General features: G+C 46.7%; 1 long non-coding RNA gene across 2 annotated transcripts; it reads right to left on the minus strand.

The window, feature by feature from the left end:
* Positions 1-7,177: 7,177 nt before the first annotated feature.
* On the minus strand, positions 7,178-19,694 carry LOC102029425. 2 transcript variants are annotated; one of them, XR_261361.1, is made up of 7 exons: positions 19,043-19,694; positions 16,221-18,432; positions 10,995-11,144; positions 10,057-10,156; positions 8,785-9,918; positions 8,545-8,699; positions 7,178-8,452 (listed from the first exon to the last, which is right to left on the minus strand). It is a non-coding gene; the product is annotated as an uncharacterized LOC102029425 (long non-coding RNA). The 2 variants fall into 2 exon arrangements; XR_001234470.1 differs by lacking the exon at positions 19,043-19,694 and having other exon boundaries at positions 16,221-18,760.
* Between the last annotated feature and the right edge of the window lie 3,019 nt (positions 19,695-22,713).

Consider the following 22,713-nt stretch of genomic DNA (forward strand, 5'->3'; position numbering starts at 1 on the left):
CTTAAAGTCTAGGATCGCTGCTATTTGCATGCCCATGTCAGTTTTCATTTGGTTAGTCTTTTGATACCTTTTCCACTCTGATTTTCATCTTTCTGGATCCTTATATTTAAAGGCTACCTTTTGTGAGCAGCATGGTTGGATCTTCAAAATCCATTTTTATAGCTTATATTTACATTTAATGTATATTTAGTATTTAACCCATTTACATTTATTACAATTATTGTGATATTTATAAACTGCTTATTTTATATATCTTTTCTTTCCTTTCATATCACCAATTTGAATAAGCAAATGTTTTGATTCTTTATTTCTGCCTATATTAACTTTTGTGTTATGTATTCTTTCACCGTGTTTTAGTGATTACTCTAGAAAAATGTGCATCCTTGGCCAACTACAGTCTAGTACAAACTTTTGCTTTTACCACCTTCCTGATAATGTTAGACTTTAAGCTTTATTTTCTGTCTCTCAAACTTATTTGTTGTCTCTATGCACTTTCATTTTAAAATTTTTTATTATTATTAAATTTATTGGTACCATTTAGACATACATAATAATCACATTCCTTATAGAAAATTTGTACCTGTATATGATACACCTTGATTCCTTTTTTTCCTGTTCCCCTCCTCTCTCTTCAACCCCTCTTCTCCTCCCTATTTACAAAGCTTTCTTTTCATATTGCCCTTCGTTTCTCATTTTTTTCTTGTCCCTTCCTTTCCCCTCTCCCCCCTCTGTAGTTCCTCTTTCCTTTTGAAAAATTTCTTCCTTTTTTACAATATCTATTATACATTTTGGTTTTTATACTTCCAATTTCTCATATGAGAGACATAATGCAAAATTTATGCATTTATCTGATTCATTTCACTTAAGAGCATGGTCTCAAGGTCGATTCATTTCTCTTAAGAGCACGGTCTCAAGGTTCATCCATATATCTATAAATGTCTTGAGTTTATCTTTCTTTATGGCTGAGTAGTACTCCATTGTATAAAAAACTTACATCTTTTTTACTCATTTATCAGTTGATAGGAATTTGGGTTGTTTCCAAGATTTAGCTACTACAAACTATGCTGTTATAAACATGGGTGCACATTTCTGTGGTATGATATGCACTTTAATTTTATATACATCTTAATCCTCCCATTAATGTTATTTTGTTTTGTAGAATGCATCTTCATTTATATTTTCCCATATTTCTTACCATTTTTTTTGTTAATTTTCTTTCCTTCTTACTTTTCTGTATTTATAATGGGATCATTTTTTCTTTTGCCATTAAGGGAGGCCTGGTGGTAATAAACGTTCTGTTTTTATTTGTCTGAAAATGTCTTTATATTACCTTCATTTCTAAGGACTAATTCTGGTGTATATGTATTTCTAGGTTGGAGATGATTTTATTTTAACACTGTGCATGGCTTCCATCACCTCTGTACAAGTCAGATGTAGGCTTAGTGTTATTGTTTTGAATCCTTTTGTTTGTTTTTCATTGTTGTTTTTTGCATTTGCTTCCAGTTGAATATTTGATATCAGATACTGAATTCATAATATATATTTTTTCACATCTAGCATTTCTGTATGAGTCTTTTAAAAATAGATTATAGTTCTCAGTTAAAATTCTTAATCTTTTCAATTACTTTCACCATTTTCCTTCTCTTTCCTGAAGCGCATAAATAATACACTTACAGTATGGCCCTAATGAGTTAACCACAGTGTCTGGATAACTGAAGGTTTGTTTCTTTAATTTGCTGTTAACTGTAGTTCTCGGTCTTCTGGTGCCCATTTTCTTGGCAAGCTTTACAACTTCAGACTGAATTCTGGATATAATAGTAAGTTTTGCAGACTTCAGAAGCTGTGGTCACTGTGAGGAGAGGGCTCGCCCTTCCTGCTGTGAGGCCATGGAGCAGGATCTGTGTCCTGGGTCCCCTGTGCAGGGCTGGGCCGAGTCGTGGCCCTGCTGCAATTGGCAAGGGTCACCTGCTCTTCATGCTGGGTCACTGACCCGGACAATTCCAACTGAACCTCCAGCTGGGGCCCCTCTCCCTGGAAGGTCCTAAATTGTAATCTTATCTCCTCAGCACCATAAAACCCCCCTACACCTTCTGCTTGATATTTATACCCCCGCCCTACAAGTTGTAGAATTGGGCAGATGCATTGGGGCAGGCGCCAACCCTGTTACAAAGACTCCTGAGGCTGCTAGTTTTATTAGGTAAGCCTCGTGAGACTTCTGAAGTCTTGATGGTTTCTCAGGCCTCTGGCGGAGCCCCATGGCTCAGGCAAAGCTTCCTCAGCTTTTTCCTGTTAATGGAATTGTCAGAGGCCCCCAAAGAAGAGCTCTGATGCAGGGGGTAGAGGTGTTTGCCTGTAATCCCAGCATTCTGGAAGGCTGAGGCAGGAGGATTACAAGTTTAAGCCTAACCTGGGCAATTTCGTGATTTTGCAAGACCCAGTCTCAAAAAAAAAAAAAAAAAAAAGAAAGAAAGAAAGAAAGAAAGAAAAGACTACTCTTCCTTTGTAGGTTTTAGGCTTGCTTCTGGCCATCAGTTAGTCTGGTAGGGGGGCACCTTAAGTCAGCCAGCAGGTGATACCAGTTAATGCTTGCCTCAGGCTCTGGGAGGGCTCATAATTTAAAACATTACTATTTTTGAAAAAGACAGTTGTCAGAAAACAGCAGACAGAAGGAGCCAAAGAAAATGATGTTATCTCAGAAACTGAAAACTAGGCTCTCGGATGAGACCCAAAGAAAGGGTGGACGGAGGAAGGTGGAGCTGCAGAGAGATTGTCAACATCGTCTCAGAGCCAGGAAGGGCCCAGCACATTCATTCAAAACCCTCGGTGTCACTGAGCACCGAGGGTGCGCAGGCTCATGAGGCAGCGTGGCCTGCCTTGTTCTTTAGTGGAGGCAGCTCTGGAGCTGGGGCCAGGCCTTCCAATTCCCAGGCTTGAACTCTCTCTAGAACTTCTGTTTTGTTTTGTTTTGTCAGGCAGGTGCTAGGCCACTGAGCTCTATCCCTGGATCCAGAAGAACTCGCTGAGTCAGTGTGGCCTTATGGAGTCTCCTGCAGGACAAGGGTGGGGTGGGGGTAGGACAGAAAGAAGTATCAGCCTGGTTTGGGGGAGTGTCACCAGCAGCAGCTGTTGGTGGGAGGCCCTGCCACTATCCACTTGCTCTATTGCCATCTCGTTGGTGAGACACTGGCTTCCAGAAGGGATGGCACCATCTACAGGACACCTTGCTAGCTCAGCATCGGAGGTTCCTCAACTTGCCCAGGTAACCCCACTTCCCAGACATGTATGGCTCCTGCTCTGGTCCCCTAAACTCCCCATTCTGCTCATACCCTGCCAAGCCAGGGACTTACTCTCTCCAGATAAGTTTGTCATTACTCCCATAACCTCCTCTCAAGAACATCCTTACTATTTCTCTTCTCCTAGCAGAAATCGACCCCACCCTCAGGTCCAACTCCTAGTCTTAACTCCTTCAGCTGTAGAGTCTGCGTCTCTTTCAGAAAGGATCCTCCAGGCTTGGTGTTTTCTCTGGCTACAGCGCCAAGCCTCCTGGTGGAGACTCCGTGGCTGGGAAGGCAGGGATTGATTCTTCTCACTGAGCCACACTCCCTGGCCCACAGGATGAGGAAACAGATACTGAGGGGGAAGGGTGAGGCGGGCCATTGGGGATGAAGATAACACAGGGAAGAACTTGTACGGGAATCCAGGTCTGGAGAGACTGGGACTGCCTGGAGAGAGAGTGGGCCCCTACAGATTTCTTTGCATTTTCTTGCCCCAGCCTTGTGAATGAACACATGGAACGTGGCTTGGGCAGAGTGCAGTGTGTGAGACCATGCTGGTGAATAGCGATGCTAAGCCGATGTGCTTAGGGCTTTGGGAAGGTGCTTTCAGCTTTGCAGCAGAGGAACCTTATTGAGGGAACTGTTGTACTGATCTGAAGCCGAAGCCTTGGGGTTTTTGATGGCTTCCGTTAGGTACTTGAGCAGAGGTGTGCAATTGGATGGGGGAGTCGAGGGGATTTATAAAGCAAGGATGTCTGAAGGAGAGGTTTGGAGTCCACATATTCTGTGCTGTGGTGATCTCTTTCCAGCAGAACTGAGGTTTATTTGTGGAAATGGATTTGAAATATGTATTGCTATATGATATTTGCACACGCAAGACTGGCTTGTTTCACTTATAATTATGGACTCAAGCCACATCCATCTCCCTATAAATGTCTCAACTTTATCCTCCTTCATAACCAAGTAGTACTCTATTGTGTAAAAATACCACATCTTTTTTATCCATGCCTCAGTTGATGGGCATTTGGGTTGTTTCCAAGATTTTGCTATGACAAACTGTGCTGCTATACACACAGGTGCACATATATCGCTGTGGTACGATGTTTTTAATTCCTCTGGGGAAATACCCAAAAGGGGAATAGCTGGGTTAAACGGGACCTCTAATCCTAGTTTTTCATCATATTGTCTCCCTACTGTAAGAAGCTGAAAGAGTAAATAAGACCCAAAATGTACAATAGGTATTGTGAGATGGGAAGAAAATGCTGAAAAGGAAAGAGAAACTGGAATGGGGAAAGGAGGAAAGAAGGAAAGGGAAAGGAAAAAAATATATATACACACAAGATAGTGAAGATAGGTATACCACTAATTGCTATTAGCTCATTGAAAGGACTGGTATATGTCTACATTGCTTGATCTGATTTTCATGCTTGTATCTTGCATTATGAGCAACTGCTTTGAAGATAACAATGAGCAATGTACTGAACATTGTTACTCTCCTACAGTCTTGTTTTGAAATTTTGTACCATTGTTTTTATTGTTTTTCTTCTCTTTAAAATTAAAAAAAAGAAAAAAAAAAGAACAAAAAGGGCCGAAAAAAAAAAACAAAAGGCAAAAAACAAGGCAAGGCCTGGGGGAGAGAAAAAATCTTATCTTATCCTTACTTGGGAGCTTGGGCAGTTTCTCTGAGGCCAGGCTCTAAACAGCTAACTTCCAGATGACCTAGTCACACAGCATGTGTGAATTCAAGGGCTTACTGGGCTTGAATAGGAGGTCGGAGCTCCTGCTATTTTTAAAAGAAGGACCCTGGGGGCTTTGGAAGTGGCTTTGAAAGGACACGGGAGGCGTTTCATTTGGGTGATATAAATGCTTGGGGTAGGGGAGGGGAGGAGGGCCAGGGCGGGCTGAACGTCACTTATCATTGGAAGAGTGCAAGGTCATTTGAAGGGTTAGAAATTTGATCCCAACTTAAAATATGCCCCGTGTTCAGGAGCCACCATCAGGCAGTCACCCCACTTTGTCAATTCTGCTTTGCTTGAGCCGGGCTCAGAGAATCGCTCTGCCTGTCACTGAAGCGTGGCCCAGCACCCAGGTGGAGGAGACGTGGGCACAAGGACAAATATCCCACCGACCTGACCTGCTGTGCCCTGAGAGTAACCTCGGTGCCCTTTACCTTCAGAGTGGCCCTGGCCACTGTCACCTCCGCTTTCAAATCCCTGCTGTGCCGCTGCTGCTACCTTGGGGACTTGGGAGCCGTTATTACCCCCTGTGTACTTGGATTTCTCCTCTTGAAAAATGAAGGAAAAGAACCCTTTCAACTTCGGTGGGTGGTTGTGTGGACTGAGCAAGCTAGTTCATGTGAAACTACTTGGAACAGTTCCTGGCACAGAGAAAGTGTTCAGTACACGCTTCTTGTCACTCCTCGGAGCGTCCGGGGTGGGCACGCCCGCAGCTGTGGGAGAACTTCCCAGAGGAGCCCGCTGAGAGCGCAGGAGCTTGGGGCTCAGGAAGCCTGAAGAGCCAAACACCTGTGGGCTGTCCACTTCCCCACCGCAAACTCTGGGAAAGGCTCTTCAGCTCTTTCTCAAGCAGCCCTTGTGGCCCATCCCGAACCCTTGTTTAAGATGCTGGAGGCATCTGCCTGTTCTCCTCCTTCTCAACACCTGTCCAGGTCAGTCTCCTGCTCCAGCCCTTCCGAGGCTCCCTATGGCCTCTGGTTAGAAAAAGCCCCGGCAGTTTTTCATGAGGCTCTTACCTCCCTCTCCCATCACTCTGCCTCACACGGCAGCCGCAGCCTGAAGGAAGTTCGTGCCCTGACCACACCGTGCTCTGGGTGCTTTGGTGACGGGGAGCCCAGAGGCAGAGGCCGAGAGCCGGGCTCTGCTGGCCGCGTGTCTGCATGGGAGCTGCCCTACTTGAGGGTTTTGGCGGTATTCTCAGCCTGGCACACGCTGCAATGAGCTCGGAGGCAGGTGGTTTCCGTCAAAGCAAGCCTGCAGACTCAAAGCTCACTTTCTCCAGAGAGCACGTCCTGATTTGGGGAGCAGAACACAGAGGCTCTCCAGGTGTGTGGCACTTCTTATGGCTCTTAGGACTCGGGGTGGGTCACTTAATGTCATGGGGTTGTGAGGCTTTTCCATTTCCTCATCTGTGAAAAGGGGTAACAGCTGAGCTGCGGCGTGGGTGACTTTCTGCTTGTTTTGGTGGCACGGTGGAGGAGCCCCCTTCCAAAGCTGGGGGCCTCTGCTGTGTGAGCCTCTGGGGAGGGGGGCCCTGGGTTCCACCAGCAAGCTGTGGCTCTCCCCACAGTGAGGAGTGAGCTGCTCAGGTCAGGCCCTTCACATCTGGGGGTTGTGCGGAGGTGCAGGCGTAGCTGGGCTCAGGAGAGGGGGTGGGGACAGCAGTGACCGTGGGAAGCGGAGTGGTCACCAGGTATCCAGGTCAGACTCCCTGCAGCACGAACTTGGTCTCTTCCTGCTATGTGCCTGGTCAGTTCAGGAAGTCACTGCTTCCCTCCGGGTTAGGCTCCATGTGTGTTCTTAAATTGCCCAGAGTTAGTTCTAGGAGATGGAACCAAGCCTTGGCCCAAATATTCTCCTGGTTCAGAGGGCAGTGGGGACAGCAGGATGTTTAGGACTACGGTGAGGTTGGAATAAACCTAGGCATGTTAGGGGCTGAAGCCCTGGGACAGGGATCATAGCACCTACCGCACACAGGTTTAAACAAAAAGGTAAATGATACTAATTAAAATGACCAAGTCAGTGATATTAGCAAATATCAGCTATTGCATTGTGAGCTTGAGCTATTGTGAATGTGCTTTGTAAAGGACAAGGAAAATGTAAGGCATCCTCTATCTTACCAATAGGGAGCCCTCCCACACTTTATCCTCCATGTTTTACGTTTAGCTTAGAAGCATAATTGTCTCAACAGAACTGGGGTCAGGCACGTGTCCATTACAGTAGCCCATCAGCACGTAGGAGCAGGCAATTATTTTCAGCACCATCCTCTTGGTGACAGGGCACAAGCCTCCTGTGTCATCTCTACCTGGGGGCCTGGAGGGACAGAGAGACTCTCTTGGTTGGGGCTCGGGCTTCCTGAGGGGCAGAGACTCACTTGCTCTCCAGCTCTGCACCTCAACACCCAGCCCAGGAAGGGAGCCACAGCTCACATCTGCTTGTTTGGCTCCTTGGTCCTCATAATGGAGGCGAATTGCAGAGCCAGTGTGAGACCAGCCCTGCCAGCTGCTCGCACCCCCGGTCTGGGCTGCCTGTCTGGGTGGTGGTGTTGCCCTCCCCCCCACTGCCATAGCCCTGTGCTTTTTGGCACTGCCAAAGACCTCCTGGCCCAAGAGCCTGAAATGGGCCCCTGGGGACCAAAAGCTTTGCTCCCCAGCCCTCTTCCCTGGCTCCTACTCCCCTTGAACTGCCTCTCTGGGAAAGGGGCACTTTGAAAACACAATATGAATTCCAGCATTAACAAATATTGTTTTGGAAGAACACGTTGCTGATTGATATCAAAGCAGAGCCATTAGCCTCATAAACTAAGGCAAGTAACCAGGGACCCAGGCAGAGGCTGCCTTCCAGGAGATGCCAGGTCCTCTGCCTCTGCAGGGAGTGGTCTCTGAATCACAGAGTGTGGTCTCTGAATCACAGGGCGGCCTGCAGGGAGGCCTCTGCTCCTGGGGGCAGTGGGTCTGCAGGGAGGAGTTGGGGCCTGAGCTGGGGCGCTGGAGGTGGCATAGGCCCACCCACTGGAGTTACGGAGCAGCCTGCACTCCCTTCAGCTGTTTGGGCATCAGTTGCCTCATCTGTAAAAGGAAGAGCTGAGACCTGACAATCCCCGAGCTCGCCCCTAATCCTGGCTTTCCTTTGGGTGGTGTCTGTCTCCCACAAGGGCCTCTGAGGTATCAGACTGTGGTTCTGGGCTTCTGAGGTTTGCACCAGTAGGGAGAATGGAGCATTTGCTATTGAAATAGCTGATGAGGAAGTTAGTATAAAAGCTTGTGTGTTTTCTTCCAAGCGGACAGCTAAACAATGCAGAGCCTGGTGGTGGGAGTTAGTGCAGACACACTGAGGCTGTAGAGAGGAAGCCACGGCCAGATTTTCTTGCCAGCGGGCAGTTCAGCTTGGAACTTATCCTGTTAAACGGCACTTGGACTCATCCTTGTCACCTGTGTGCACCTGGTGGGGAAGCCAAAGAGCAGGCATTATTTTCAGTGCCCATTTGATGACCATTTTAGTGAAGCAGACCACAGGCTTGCGGGGGAACACACCTGTCGAGGGTTGTTGGTTCATTCACCCACATCACCAATCCTTGTGCACTGCCGTCTGCTCTGGGCTGTCTAACTCCCCTCCGAGGCACCCCCTTTCATCCTGGATGCAGAGTTCTTCCTCACAGACCCCAGGGCACTGGCTCTGTCCTATCCCTCTAGATTTGGAAGACAAATCTCTCTGAAATGACACCTCTGAACATCCATTTGCCCCGGAAGTCACCTTTACCCTTCCTTCCTCACCTGCTTGTCCAAGTAGTGTTGCTGTGTCGGTCTCCATATTCCCACAGCCATTATCATGCTGACATCTCCGGACTCACCAGGACCAGCTCAGTAGTTTTGCCACCGGCCCTCTGCCTCCTTCTCCAGCTTTCATCCTGCACAGTTGCCGGGACAGTCCTTTGGCCTAGAAAGAGCCTTGAGATCCGGCAGAGACTGGTGCTTCCGTCTGTGCTTTGCCACTCAGTCAAGTACTGACAGCCAAGCTAAGTTTTCTTCACCTTAATTCCAGGTCTATAGAAGGCAGAGAATAGTGATTCCAGAGAGTACTTGTGGTGGTTTAATGGATAAAGTATGGGATAGGGTTCTCTAGTGTCAAAGGTGAGAGAGTCCACCATGGCCATCTGCACACTGGAGAGCCAGAGTCTCCAGTAGCTGCTCAGCCCAGGGGGCTGGAAGCTTCCGAACAAGAGAGCCCAAGAGCAGCTGCAGGCTGAGGCGAAGGCCTGCAAGCTTCCTGGACAGTCGCTGGCGTGACTCCGTGCTGAAAGACAGAGGAAGCTGCAGTCTGAGGCCCTCAGGTATGACAGATGTACCTGCTCAGTCGGAATCAACTTTGCTAGCACAGGCAGCTTCCCTCTTCCTTTCACTTTTTTGTTCCACCTCAGCAAGTGTATTGGATGGTGCTGCTCACAGTCAGGGCTGGTCTTCCCTTCTCAGCTCACTGGGCACCACGCCAGTCGTCTCTGGAGATAGCCCTGCAGACACTTGCAGACGTGTGCTTTATCAACGTCCCGGGCTTCTGTTATGGCTTAGATCTAAGCGTTCCCCCAAGGCTCATGTGCTTGGGAGGTGATCGGGTTATGGGGGTGCTGTGCTGTACTCAGCGGTGGACCCAGCCAGTGACAAGTTCATAGCTGAATGTGCTGCTAGGAGGTGGGGCCTGGCGGGAAGTGTGTCACTGGGGGCCTGACGTGGGAGGGTGCATTCCTGTCTCTGGCTCCACACTTCTTTCTCTTCTTCCTGGCTGTCACAGGCTGAGCATCTTTCCATGACCCCTACACGATGCCGTTTCTTCCTGGGAGCCAGCCAACCACGGACTATAAAAATAAACTTCTCCTCCTTAAAGTTGTAGGTGTTTGGGATTGTGTCCGGGGACTGGAAAGTGATGAACACAGCATCTTTCAATGCAGTGAAGTTGATCATCAAGATTAAATGTCACAGATAACATTTTAAAAAATGTGTACTAAGAAGCCATAAGTAACCACCCATACATAGTGGGTCCCTTTCCCTTACCCTGTTCTCCTGTCTCTTCCAAATTTGTCAGGTGATGTAATTTAAAGTCATTTAGTTGCACTGTTTCGTTATCTACACTTTTCCACTATGGCACCAAGACCTAAACATAATAACGTACATTTGATCAGAGTTTGACTCACAAAGTAGAACATTCATCCATCCATTCATTCATTCATCCATCCATCCATCCATTCCTTCATCCGTTCGTTCATCTGTCCAATATCATGGAGCCCCTGCCACGCCCCAGGGATTAAGATAGCTGCTGAAAACAGAAAAGCAAAGAAGGTGAGCAGGAGTTTCTGTCCTAGTGGGGGCAGCAAGCCAATGCAGCATGTAAAGTACTGAAGCGCAGTGAGCTCGGGCCTCTTGGAGCACAGGGATCATGCTGGGAAGTCGCCCTGGATGCAGCTGGAATGAGACATGGGGCTGTGGAGATGGAGGGTATCCAGATCCTAGAGGGACCCGTGTCCCTTGCTAAGGAATTTAGAACTGAGTTTGAGGTCAGTAGGGAGCCTTAAACAGAGAGTGACATCAGTTTTTGTTCTAGGAGAATACTTTTGCTCTCTTCAGAGAAAGGATGGAGAAGTGAGCTGGAGGCAGCTAGACTAACCGGGCCTCGAAGCAGGGGCTTGGATCTGAAAGGGTGGAGCCTTGCTGGCAGCAGTGATGGTGCGCGCGTGAGGGAGGGGCCAGCTAAGAGGGCCGCGTGACAGGAGCAGTGAGCAAGTGACAAGAGTGCCTGCTCCTCCGGGTACCTTGTCTTGGAGGCGAGAGTGGACCTGGGAGGCCTGGGGATCTAGATGAGGACTGCGGATGCACCCTGACTTGCAGAGGGACCTGGAGACAGAGGCATGCTTGGGTTTGTAGCCAGCATCACACGTGGAAAGAAGACTCTTGACTGGAAGTGAGGGCACAAAAGGGGCGGGATTCTTACTCACAGGCAGAGGAACTGGCCATGGGCTGCAAGTCTGAAGGACGCTGGTGCTTCTCTTATACCGTGTGTATCGTGCCACTAGAAGGGTTGTGAGCAAACGTGACTTCTTCAGGGTGTCCGCAGAGGTCCAGCTCAGAGGGGCTTCGGGCAAGGGCTGGATGTAGTGGGATGAAGAGAAGGCAGGGCTGGAGCTGCAGTCTGACGGGACTCCTTACCACCTGCCCTGCTGTCAGTGAGCCCCTGGCTTTCCCTTGGCTTCCTTTAACATCTTGAAGAAAGTGCAAGTCAAAAGACCCAGCATGCCTTCTGCTACCATGTGTGGGGACTGGGATTCTGTCACCTAGCACACTGTGAGATGGGTACTAGTTAGGAGACTGTGGGCATCAGAGGCAGCGACAGAAAAGGAGAGAAAGGGCTTCTGAGAAGATCCACAGGCTGTGGTACATAGCAGACATCCCATTCCAGGTGCTTGTCACTGGCCCCCAGCTCCAGGAAAGGAAGCTTATTCATTTTTTTTTTTTTTTTTTTTTTAAAGCAGTGCAGCTCCTTGGGACTTGACACACGAAGCAAGAAGACAGAATCATTCAGAAGGATTAAATCAGAGCAGGAGGAAACCAATGATGGCCAACTAGGGACAACAGCATGGGAGGGACTCTTCAAACCGTGCGCCAAGGGAAGCAGGTATGGGGCGGGGTGGGGGTTAAAGAGACAGCCTGATAAAAACCCCGGGGAAAACGGGTGTAGAAGGTGCTATCTCAATGTAATAGAAGTCACTTAGGACAAACCTCCTGCCAACGTCATGTTAAATGGGGAAAGGCTGAAAGGATTCCTTCTAAATTAGGAACAAGACAAGGTTGTCCACTATCACCACTCCTGTTCAATATAGCACTTGAGACATTAGCTAGAACAATCAAGAAAGAAAAAGAAAGAAAAGGGATACATATAGAAAAAAAATAGAAGTCATTTTATCCTTATTTGTAGGTGACATGATCCTTTACATAGAAAACCTTACAAATTCAACCAAAAGATTCCTAGAACTAATCACCAAGCTAAATAACATAGCAGGACACAACATCAACACACAGAAATTCTTGTGCACCAACAGCATTCTTGTGCATCAATAATGTTTTTTTTTTTTTTTTTTTTTTTTGGTTTTTCTCCGGTACCGGGAACCGAACTCACGACCTTGCTCTTGCCAGGCAGGAGCTTTCGCCGCTGAGCTAAATCCCCAGCCCCTTTGTGCACCAATAATGAACCCGTCAAGAAAGAAATCAGGAAATCAATACCATTCGCAATAGTGTGAAGACAAATTAAATACCTAGGAATTAACTTAACCAAAGAACTGAGAGATTTTCATAATGAAAACTACAGTACTCTAAAAAAGGAGATTGAAGAGGATATCAGAAAATGGAAAATATCTCCTCTTCTTGGATGGGATGGGCAGAACCAATATTGTCAAAATGACCATGTTTTCAAAACTGATCTATCTATCTATCTATCATCTATCAATCAATCTATCTATCTATCTATCTCGCAGATCTAGAAAAAAATCCCCAAATTTATATGCAACTAGAAGAGACCTAGAGTAGCCAGAGCAATCCTGGGCAATAAGAGCAAAGTAAGAGCCATCACAGTCTCAGATTTCAAGTCATATTACAAAACTGCAGTCATAAAAAAGACAGAAAAACAGACATGAAGATCAGAGGAACAGAACAAAGGGTGTAGAAACAACCCCAGACACATATCATCTGATCTTTGACAAAGGGGTCAAAATATACCCTAGAGGAAAGATAGACTGTTAAAAAATGTTGTTGGGAAAACTAGTTATACACATGCAGAAGATTAAATCTAGATCCATATTATTACCGTGTGCTAAAATAAAATAAAAATGAATGAAAGACCTGCATATTAAAACAGAAACACTTACCCTGCTGGAAGGCAAAACAGGTAAAGCTCTGGAACACATAGGCGTAGGACTTTTTGAATAGAACCCCAGTTACACAAGAAATAATGCCAAGAATCAACAAACTGGTTTATGTCAAAATCAAAAGCTTCTCCACGCAAAGGAAATAGACAACAAAGTGAAGAGAAAAGCCACAGAATGGAATATTTTTTCCAGCTACTTCTCAGACAGAAGACTAATATCTAAAATTTATAAAAAACTCAAAAAAATTACAACTCCAAAGTAAACCCAATCAAAAAATGGGCAAGTGAAATGAATAGACACTTCTCAGAAGAAGGACAAGTAGCCAATAAATACATGAAATGATGCTCACCATTCCTGACCACTAGAGAAATGCAAATTAAAACAACACTGAGACTTCATCCTTCTTCACACAGAAAGGCCATCATCAAGAAATCAAATAATAAGAAACGCTGGAGGCTACAGGGAAAAAGGAACCCCTCTCCGCTTTTGGTGAGAATGTAAACTAGTGCAACCACTGTGGTAATCAATATGGAGAGTCCTTAAAAAAACCACTAAAACTAGAAATTCCATTTAACCCAGCTATTCCCCTTCTAAATATCTTCCCCCCAAAGTTAAAGGTATAATATCACAGTGATACATGCATGCCCATGTTTATAACTGTACAACTCATAAAGGTTAAGTCTTGGAAGAAGCCTATGTATCCATCCGAAGATGGTAGGATGAAGAAAATGTGTTATTTATACTTGATGGGGTACTGCTCTGCCATAAAGGTAAAGTATGAGTCTTTTGTACAAAAGTAGATGCACCTAAAAACCATAATATCAAGTTATGGAAGCCAGACACACAAGCTTAAGTATTCATTCTTCCTTTTATATGAGAGACTCAAAGTATAAGTAATTTAAAGATCAAAATAGAAGACGGGTAATAGGAACCAGGAAGATAATCTTTGCAGATGGACTGGGATCTAGAGGTGCAGGGAGGGGAGGAGGAGAGGGGAAGAATTAAGACGCGTTGTGTACAAGTACTAGCTCCCAAGATGAGTGTAACCACTGTGTATTGCAAATAGCTACAAATAAAAAAGAAAAAAAAAAACCAATATATTTACATGCTAAAAATAAGCAAATAAAAAATAGAGCAAGAACCCGGAATCAACAGGTGGAAGGCACCATCCAACTCCCAGATGAAATGGTCAGCCGGCGGAAATACTATCATCTCCAAACCAGGATGAGGGTTCAGGAGGAAGGTTTGGGCTCCAGGAGACTAGGACATTGGCTCTCAGCTGGAGGAGAAGTGGGAAACGGCAGGTAGGAAAGAGGTAGGTGCAGACCAGTTGGGCACAGGCTGAGGGAAGGAGGGAACTTCCAGGTAGGACACAGTCTCTCCCTGTGTGGCCCCAGCTGAGAGTGTACTAGGCAGAAATACTTTAGATCCCGCCCAGGGGCGGAGCCTGGGCAGTCTTAGGACAGAGGTAGGTGTCCAGCCTCTCTTTGGTCTGTGAGGAGTCCACTTTGAGGGGTCCTGCTTATCCCAGGGGGGAACATTATTGTCTTAAATTACTTTCCTCATTGCTGAGACAAAGTATCCAACGCCCAAAGTTAAGGGGGAAAGGTTTATTTAGCTACAATCTGTAGAGGTTTCAGGCCGTAGTTGGCTGGCTCTAAGGCAGGGTGCAGACGGCAGAGGGGCAACAGTTCACAGAGAGAAGAAAAGCCCGGGTCCGGATGGATTCACAACTGAATTTTACAAGCAATTTAGGGAAGATTTAACACCAATTCTTCTCAAACTCTTTAATGAAATTGAAAGGGAAGGAATTCTCCCCAACTCATTCCTGGAGCAAGGTATTATCCTGATACCCAAACCAGAGAAAGATCCAACCAAAAAAGAGAATTACAGGCCAATCTCCCTAACGAATATAGATGCAAAAATTCTCAATAAGATACTAACAAACAGAATACAGGTCATCAAGAAGATTATATACCACGACCAAGTGGGATTCATACCAGGCATGCAGGATGGTTCAATACACGCAAATCAATTAATGTAATACACCATGTCAATAGAGCCAGGGACAAAAATCACATGATCATCTCTGCTGATGCAGAAAAAGCCTTCAACAAAGTCCAACACACATTCATGATGAAAACCCTACAGAAAATAGGAATAGATGGAGTTTACCTCAAGCTGATCAAGCCATCTATGATAAACGAACAGCTAACATCATACTAAATGGTCAAAAATTGAAAGCTTTCACTTTTTTTTTTTTTTGGTTTTTCTCCGGTACCGGGAACCAAACTCACGACCTTGCGCTTGCCAGGCAGGCGCTTTTGCCGCTGAGCTAAATCCCCAGCCCCGAAAGCTTTCACTTTAAAATCAGGAACAAGACAAGGATGTCCACTGTCACCACTCCTATTTAATATAGTTCTGGAAATATTGGCTAGAGCAATTGGACAAGAGAGAGAAATAAAAGGAATAAGGATAGGAAAGGAAGAAGTGAAATTATCATTATTCGCAGATGAGATGATACTCTATAAAGAAGACCCCAAAAACTCCACCAAAAGGCTCATGGATTTAATAACCAAATTCAGTAGCATAGCTGGATACAAAGTAAACACTCAAAAATCAATAGCATTCCTGTACACAAGTAATAAACAGACTGAGAGAGAAATTAGGGAAATCACACCTTTCACAATAGCATCTAAAAAGATGAAATACTTAGGAATCAATCTAGCAAAAGAAGTAAAAGATCTATACATTGAAAATTATAGTACTCTGGAAAAAGAGATCGAAGAGGGTATCAGAAAATGGAATGATATTCCTTGCTCATGGACAGGAAGAACCAACGTTGTGAAAATGGCCATACTCCCAAAATTGTTGTATCGAAGAATTATTTTCTTATTCCCTATAATGGTTTGAGCAATCTTTCATTCTTACATCTGGTGATCTGAGCAATGTAGTTGAGGACAGCTGTATGTAATGTAACAACCACTATTGATTCGTATTATTTTGTCTTGAGATTCTGTACCACTTTGAATGTTCTTGCTTTGATTTGTTTATGTGTGTGATACTGGTATGCTGCTACTGTTCTATTTCTTTGTTTGTTTCTCATTTACTACTCTCTTTAAAATAAAAAAAAATAAATCTTAAAAACGCAGTGTTGAATGAAAAAGTGAGATGCATGGTACAATACCACCCTCTTCTGCTTTCTTTTCAGAATTGATGTTTATTAGCACATTTGCTGTGTATGATTACACTCACGGGAGGGGGTTTCATGTCACTCTTCGTGACAAAAGCACAGGTACTCACCAAACACGTGAAGTGGCTGTCGGCCACAGGATGGGATTCCAAGGACACTTGAATGGGTCCATGTAGGTGGAGTGCAGGAGGCGGATGAAAGGAAAACGGCTGCAGCGCAGCTACAACATCAGGTGACCATCAGGACTTAGAGAGCAGGATTAACTCCCAGCCCAGGCCTTCACAAGGGGGCCATTTCCATTCAAACCCACTTGAGATACTGAGGACTCCAGGGGAGGTGGCTCAGAGAGGAGAAGCCTGACTCCGAGGTCCCCTCCACGGACCCATTCCCGGGGTGTGAGCAAGACAAGGGTGAGGGTGAGTGTGCATCTTGTCAACTCCCGTTCACTTTGAAGGCTGTTCCACGTGCAAAATTAAAACAGGCCGACGTTCTTCTTGCTGTTCTAAGAAAGGTTTCTGGGCCGCCTTTCTTCACTGCTATTTCCTGTCCCTACTAAGTTTAACATAACCCTAAGCAGCACGAAATGAGGGGGAGCAAAAGCTACTTAGACACACACACACATAAAGCAGCTCCGCTTGCAGATGTTCCGCAGCTTCTGGGTGTTTTCCCCCATCAACACTCAGTGTGGTGGATGTAGTAAATTGCGTGCATTTTTGAAAGATGCAGCTGATAGCAGGGGATTTTTGCAGACTTCATGGAAGTAGGTGTCCAGGGAGTGTGAGTGAGTGTGTGTGTGTGTGTGTGTGTGTGTGTGTGAGAGAGAGAGAGAGAGAGAGAGAGAGAGAGAGAGAGAGAGAGAGAGAGAGACCTGGAAGGGTGCTGAGCGTGGGCGGCTCCCCCATCAGCTGAGACTCCTAAGGGGTGCAAGAGTTTACACACAGCCAGCCTGGAATGTGGGCCTGGGTGCGGGCCCTCGGGAGGTAGATCTGCAGCACAGGCTTCCCTGCTGTGGCTCTGGAGCTCCTCGCCCTTGAGCGGGAAGAGGAGCCGGTGCTGGCAGCTCCAGACAAGCGTGTGTTGCTCTGCTCTTTCCCTTCTACAGGAGGAGAGCTGGGCTGGGTAACAGAAGCCTGCCTAGACCCGGCTATGCCTGTGCCCCACTGCGGGAGGGTGGTGAGGCTCTGTGAGATTCAGGAAGTCCACACCGGAGAAACGCCCTCCAGCCTGTGAAGTGCCCTGTGGCTGGGGGGGAGGGCGCCCTCCTGCCTTCCCAGCTGTACTTTCTCTGAACTGCACAGGCTCCTGGGTCCCGTCCTCCTCCTGGGTGGGAAGTTATGCTCTTTCCAGCTATGGAAAACCAGGCGATTGGTCCTAGATAATTCCCGTGTCACCAAGGAACTGACATCTAATTAACGGCTCCTTACGGGAGTGATTTTAGGGTGCAGGAGGCGACGTTTGGGGTTTGGTGGAGAGCCCACAGCGGTGGTGTGGCTGCCCTGAGGCTTGGCCTCTGTGGTGTTGTGACGCCGAGCGAGGGTGATTGGGCCTCCTCTGAAAATCCACTTGCCTGTCTCCACCCCCTCCCCAGTTATTCTGTGGTGATGTTTGGGAGACACCTGGAGAGACACCTGGCTTTCCTTGCTGCATGTATTGGTCCACTTTGTCTTTGATGCTCCCTGAATTTTTAAACACCTTCCTGCAATTGCTGTGAACACGAGTAACTTTCAAGTTCATACCTTTGAAAGCCAAAAGCTTTCCATCTTTTCAACGCTGGCAGCCCCACGTAAGCTGGGATACAGTTTGGGCTTCATCCGTCAGAACCTTGGTAGCTGCTCTCTCTCTCTCTCTCCCTGCCCCCCGCCTCTTGAGCTGCTATTGTCGGGGTGTGGGAGCTCTCTATTAATAGACTAAAGATGTCATGTCACCAGTGATTTTTCCCAGTCACGCAGTTGACTGGGCTCAGCTGTCCCTTTTCGCCTTGGCAGTTTCAGCTGGGGGTGCACGGCTGCTAGGAGGCTGCTAATATTTTTGAGCTGCCTGGAAATGCAAAAGCCATGAGCGGCAAAGTTATTTCTGACCAATCGACGGCAGCTTCTTCTGACCTCACTGGGCCTGGGTGAGGGGAGAGCTGAGCAGCACGGGCCAGCTTCTCGTCCTCTCTTCTGGTGCCCTCCTCATGGCGGCAGCGGGACCTGCTGTCTTTGGAGGCCTTGCATTCCTGCTTCTGGGCAGCCTGGCTGGTGGGGCCTTCTCAGCAGATGAAGAGGGTTCAGTTGCTTCTGTTTGATTCACTTCAGCAAATGCATGCTCTCCTTCTCCTGTCTGTACAAAGCACACAGAACATGGGGCTTCTCTTGTCTTTTAAATTAGGAATAAGAAATATGCTTGCTGTGGAGACAGTAAGCAGAACAGTCACCTTCTCTTCCCTTCAGCGCTCACCCCCACTGCGTATGGAAGCTTGCAGTGGGTACCCAATGATGCAGGACTTTAATCGAAGAAAAATGAGATAGTATAACATCTACTCGCTGAAATTTCTGCCACCACCACCCCCAATCGTATAACATACAATTTTCTAGGTTCATTGCCCTGGTGTGGTGCTGCACGCCTGTCATCCCAGCACTTGGGAGGCTGAAGCAAGAGGACTGCTGCAAGTTTGGGGCCACACAGTGAGTGCAAGGCCAGCCTGAACTGCATAGTGCGACCCTGTCTCAACAAACTAAAAAAAAAAAAAAATTTTTCATAACATATAAATCAGGCTCATTTCCTTTCTAATGCCTGCATTTGATTACATATTGTCAGTATAATACATAGTACATTTCTGATGTATATTGAAGTTATTTTAGGTGATTTTCTTTTCCTCCTCAGCTATGCGTTCTGGGAGGGTAGCAGGCTTATGATATGGGCTTTGGAAGCACACGGATTTGGATCTCACCTTACAGATGTTCTCTAAGCTCCTTTACTCTCAGTGTCTTTAGCTGTAACACAAGGAAAGCCATAGGCTCACAGTGACACAGTAAGGACCAAAGGAGATGGTGTAGACCAGGTGTCTCTAAGACAGAAGTAACTTGGGCTTTGCAAGTCCTCTTCCAGCTTGCCAGAATCCTCACTGCCACACTGCAGGGACAGGGTTCTCCATGGCCTGGTGCTCTCAGGAGGAAGTCATCTGAGAAATGCAGACCTTACTTGACCTGAGTCTACAGTATCTGCAGGCAGACACAGCTTCCTTTCAAGGGGCGGAGCCTGGGGGAGTCCTGGGCAGTCTTCAGACAGAGGTGGGTGGTCAGCCTCTCTTTGGTCTGTGAGGAGCCCACTTTGAGGGGTCCTGCTTATCCCAGGGGGGAGCATTGTTATCTTAAGTTACTTTCTTTGTTGCTGAGACAAAATACCCACCACCCAAAGTTAAGGGGGGAAACGTTTGTTTAGCTACAATCTTTACAGGTTTCAGGCCATAGTTGGCTGGCTCTAAGGCAGGGTGGCACATGGCAGAGGGGCAACAGTTCATAGATAGAAGACAGCAAAATCAACAAGGGAGAGAGAGAGAGCAAGCCTCTTTTTGTCCCCTTTATTGTATGCAGGGTACTCACTTGGCCAGCTGCAGCACTCACACCCTGAATCCCATCATTAAACCACGAATCAGCCACAAACTCTAGATTCAGCTGCCTCCATAAAGCCCAACCCCCTGTGAGTGCATGAGGCTTTGCGGGGACATCCAGACACAAACCATAACAATTGTGTTGAGAGAAATGGAGCAAGGCTGCTTTGGTGGAGGGGTCATATGTGAGGTTCTCATGCAAGAAGCACCCGGCTTAGGCATGGTTTCGGGCACTGGCATAAAGGCCGGTGGGCTGCATTCATCACCACCCTTGGTGTGAGTGACAGAGTCTCTGGCAGTTCCCCTAAGAGCTGTTGTCATCTCCCTAGGTGGCCTTGAGTCTCAGTGATTGTAACTCAAGCACCCTAGATGTGCCCTTGCTCTGCCGGAGCTCAGTGTCAAGTAATTTAGAGCACAGACTCTGACTGTTGGCCCCCTGCCAGCTTGCTTACCCACAAAGCAGGGCATTTTTACCCCTCCTGCTTGTGTGGGCCATTTTCCCCAGTGCCAAGGCATCACCATGGTGATCTGGTACCCCAGGGCCTGGGGGAGCCATGGGTTTTCCCACAGTCTCTCTTTTTCTCCCAGGAGGCCTGGGGCCATCAGAGAAGTGAGCCCTTGGTGGCCTCCTCTGCTGGCCCAGCAGTTTCAGGCTGTCTGCGCAGATTAGGTCCCTGCCACCAGTGTGCACAGACTGATCTGTGTGCTCGGAGTGCCTTGGATCAGCGATCCAAATAGTGAACACAGCCTGCTTTCCGCAGCTTGTTCATGGTGAAATGAGACAAATATGAACAGGGCGATGAGTTTTCATCAAGCTAAGCACATTCAGTGTATGGGGATGTTCTCTACCTTTTGAGATTCAGAGGTTACGTTTTGATATTAAAATGCCCTTTCAAGATGTCGGTGGTTTCTATTACAAATAGAAGCATTTAATTTTTATTGATATTTTAAAATTAATTTCTGTGATTTTTTTTTTTTAGCCCAAGAAGTCTGTTCATATTTCCATTGGATGTTAATGCTTTTCATATTGACTTGCAAGATATTTTATACTTGAAAAACATTAACCCCTAAGAAAATATTTGCAAAAATATCACACAGCCCGTAATCATGCATACTTTTTGATGTGTACTTTTCATCTTTTGCATTACCCTCGGTTCTTTTCACAATTTAGATAATAGAAGCAGTAAAAACAAATCTAACTGCACTCTAAATTTTAACAAAAAATTTTTCTTCTCTAAAAGTTGTATGATTTGTTTTCACTTAACCCTTACTAAGCCTTAAATTTATTGGCCCCCCCTTTCCTACCTGTCTTTATACCTTTACTTGGGCAGATTAAGAAGTAAGCAGCCCTTGGTAGAAAGAGTTTCAAAGCTTTAATTGTCTGTGAAATTCAAATGTTTGGCTAACACTGCTGTAGGAGACATAATTCCCGTCTTGCCTTCTTGGGAACACTGGTCACAATGCATAGTCTCATCAGTTCAGGCACCTCATGGAATGCAGGGAGTGGCTGAAGCTAGAAGTTTGTCACAGGTGTGGGGGCAAGACAACCCCAAAGTGCTTAAAACAATCAAGCTATCTCAGTCCTGAGAAAAGCATCTTGTCTGAGACAGTTCCAGTCACTAGTTTCTAGGCAATCCCGTGTCTCATGATACTAACTTTGTCAAATGTATAAAAAAGCACCCCTGTGGTGGGAGTTCCAGTTCCTCTTCTCTCATCTGGAGGGAGGGCTCCACCTGACCTCGGCTTTGTCTTTTGTCTTCTTCTCTTCATCCCCTTGCCGGTTTTCCCTGGGACCATCGAGAGCTGTGCGAGTTGTGGCAATGGAAACGCAAGAGATGTTGTTAACACACCTAGCTGTGTTGTCTTTTATTTTGTGATTCATTAAAACAAACCAAACTAACGTATCTTCTACTAGCTTCCTCATTTCTTGAAAACCTTAGACTTACTCTTTCCCAACTTACATCCCAGCATCTTTTTTCTCTTTTTTAAAAATTAGTATGTTTGTGATACATAATGAATGTGTTCACCTTGAGTAATTGGTACATGCATACCACATCCTGACCTTTTTTCCTCCTGCCTTCCTTCAGACCTCCTCCCATGCCAGGCCCCCTCCCAACCCAGGCCCCGTTTTCCGACTTGACTCATTAGCATAAACTTCCATTGCTAGTAAAACCTGCGCTTTGCAATGGTCACTAGCTCGGTGTTATAATTTCATTTGCAGAAACTGTTGCTGCCATTTGACTCAAAATGACACAGGAGAGAATCAGATGGGGTGGCTGCCTGGTGGGAACCAAAGCACAGGGGCTTCTCCTTGGCCTTTGTCACTGGGTAAATCCCCACCCATGCACCTGGCGACTCCATTGTGTGATACTGTCCCTTGGCTTAGGGACATCTACGCTTCTCCTTGGAATTTGGGGTCATACGCAGGGCGGGAAGTGTGGGTGTGGAGCAGAGTGCCTGGGCCCCGCAGAAATCAGGAGACAGAGAAGCAGCGTGCAGCAAGGATAGGGACCCGACTAAATGAGACAAGCCTGGGAGCATCAGAACACACGGGGAAGAGGGACCTTGAAATGTGCCCTGGGCAGCAGGGGGCCAGGGTGCAGGGGAAGTCTGTCTCCTCGTACCAGAGGCCCAGCGGCCACATCGTTTCATTGCCTCAGCTTTGCACACCCACCAAAACACTCTACTAGTTCACGAGATCCTATATGAACCTCTGAATTTGGGCACCTCCAGAGCACCCCCCTCAGAGCCCCTCTCAGCTGGCAAGAGCTCTTCTGAGTGGTTTCTAATAAGCTATACTCGACTCCATCCCCACCGCTCTGTCTGTGGACTTTGTACTTTGTGGTCTTCAGGACGAGAGCTCAGAGGAAGGAGAGAATGTTAGTGTTGACTGAGCACCGGGAGTGTGGTCCAGCAGGGTCTGCCCCTGGCTGGCATGTCTGGGTATGAGACCTGGAGTCAGTTGCCTCTTCTCTGGGCCTCACCCTTCTGCATGTGGCAAATAAATGGGT

The sequence above is a fragment of the Chinchilla lanigera genome, unplaced genomic scaffold, assembly GCF_000276665.1.
Source record: "Chinchilla lanigera isolate Chin_1 unplaced genomic scaffold, ChiLan1.0 scaffold00028, whole genome shotgun sequence".
NCBI classification, from domain to species: Eukaryota; Metazoa; Chordata; class Mammalia; order Rodentia; family Chinchillidae; genus Chinchilla; species Chinchilla lanigera.